This window comes from Eucyclogobius newberryi, unplaced genomic scaffold (assembly GCF_026437365.1).
Source record: "Eucyclogobius newberryi isolate DKJ021-1_F unplaced genomic scaffold, fEucNew1.0.hap1 SCAF_168, whole genome shotgun sequence".
In the NCBI taxonomy this organism is placed as follows: Eukaryota; Metazoa; Chordata; class Actinopteri; order Gobiiformes; family Gobiidae; genus Eucyclogobius; species Eucyclogobius newberryi.
In genome coordinates this window covers 147,088-149,560 of record NW_027315799.1, presented here as the reverse complement: position 1 = coordinate 149,560, position 2,473 = coordinate 147,088, and positions in this window count along the sequence as shown.

Below are 2,473 nucleotides of genomic sequence, written 5' to 3'. Positions count from 1 at the left end.
TTCAGGCGTGTTTCAGACGTGTTTCAGGCGTGTTTCAGGCGTGTTTCACACGTGTATTAGACGTGTATCAGACATGTTTAAGACGTGATACAGACGTGTTACAGACGTGTATCAGACGTGTATCAGACGTGTATCACAAGTGTATCAGACGTGTTTCAGACGTGTATCAGACGTGTTTCGGACGTGTATCAGACGTGTTTCAGACGTGTTTCAGACGTGTTTCAGACGTGTATCAGACGTGTATCAGACGTGTATCACAAGTGTATCAGACGTGTTTCAGATGTGTATCAGACGTGTTTCAGACGTGTATCAGACGTGTTTCAGGCGTGTTTCAGACGTGTTTCAGGCTTGTTTCAGGCGTGTTTCACACGTGTATTAGACGTGTATCAGACGTGTATCAGACGTGTTTCAGACGTGTATCAGACGTGTTTCAGACGTGTATCAGACGTGTTTCAGACGTGTATCAGACGTGTATCACACGTGTATCAGACATGTTTCAGACGTGTATCACACGTGTATCGGACGTGTTTCAGACGTGTTTCAGACGTGTATCAGACGTGTATCACACGTGTATCACAAGTGTATCAGACGTGTTTCAGACGTGTATCAGACGTGTATCAGACGTGTATCAGACGTGTTTCAGACGTGTATCAAACGTGTTTCAGACGTGTATCAGACGTGTATCAGATGTGTATCACACATGTATCACAAGTGTATCAGACGTGTTTCAGACGTGTATCAGACGTGTATCAGACGTGTGTCAGACGTGTTTCAGACTTGTATCAGACGTGTATCAGACGTGTATCACAAGTGTATCAGACGTGTTTCAGACGTGTATCAGACGTGTATCAGACGTGTATCAGACGTGTTTCAGACGTGTATCACACGTGTATCAGACGTGTATCAGACGTGTTTCAGACGTGTATCAGACGTGTATCACACGTGTATCAGACGTGTATCAGACGTGTTTCAGATGTGTTTCAGACGTGTATCAGACGTGTATCACACGTGTATCACAAGTGTATCAGACGTGTATCAGACGTGTTTCAGACGTGTATCAGACGTGTTTCAGACGTGTTTCAGACGTGTATCAGACCTGTATCAGACGTGTATCAGACGTGTATCAGACGTGTATCAGACGTGTTTCAGACGTGTATCAGACGTGTTTCAGATGTGTTTCAGACGTGTATCAGACGTGTATCAGACGTGTATCACACATGTATCACAAGTGTATCAGACGTGTTTGAGACGTGTATCAGACGTGTATCAGACGTGTTTCAGACGTGTTTCAGACGTGTATCACACGTGTATCAGACGTGTTTCAGACGTGTATCAGACGTGTTTCAGGCGTGTTTCAGGCGTGTTTCAGACGTGTTTCAGACGTGTATCAGACGTGTTACAGACGTGTTTAAGACTTGTTTCAGACGTGTTTCAGACGTGTTTCAGACGTGTATCAGACGTGTATCAGACGTGTATCACACGTGTATCAGACGTGTATCAGAAGTGTTACAGACGTGTTACAGACGTGTTTCAGACGTGTATCAGACGTGTTTCGGACGTGTATCAGACGTGTATCACACGTATATCAGACGTGTATCAGACGTGTTTCAGACGTGTTTCAGACGTGTATCAGACGTGTTACAGACGTGTATCACACCTGTATCAGACATGTATCAGACGTGTATCACACGTGTATTAGACGTGTATCAGACGTGTTTAAGACGTGATACAGACGTGTTACAGACGTGTTTCAGACGTGTTACAGACGTGTTTAAGACTTGTTTCAGACGTGTTTCAGACGTGTATCAGACGTGTATCACACGTGTATCACAAGTGTTTCAGACGTGTTTCAGACGTGTATCAGATGTGTTTCACACGTGTATCACACGTGCATTACAAGTGTATCAGACGTGTTTCAGACGTGTATCAGACGTGTATCACAAGTGTATCAGACGTGTTTCAGACGTGTATCAGACGTGTATCACACGTGTATCAGACGTGTTTCAGACGTGTATCACACATGTATCAGACCTGTTTCAGACGTGTTTCAGACCTTTATCAGACGTGTATCACACGTGTATCACAAATGTATCAGACGTGTTTCAGACGTGTATCAGACGTGTATCACAAGTGTATCAGACGTGTATCAGACGTGTTTCAGACGTGTATCAGACGTGTTTCAGACGTGTATCAGACGTGTATCAGACGTGTATCACACGTGTATCACAAGTGTATCAGACGTGTTTCAGACGTGTATCAAACGTGTATCAGACGTGTTTCAGACGTGTATCAGACGTGTTTCAGACATGTATCAGACGTGTTTCAGATGTGTTTCAGACGTGTTTCAGACGTGTATCAGACGTGTTTCAGACGTGTATCAGACGTGTTTCAGGCGTGTTTCAGACGTGTTTCAGGCGTGTTTCAGGCGTGTTTCACACGTGTATTAGACGTGTATCAGACATGTTTAAGACGT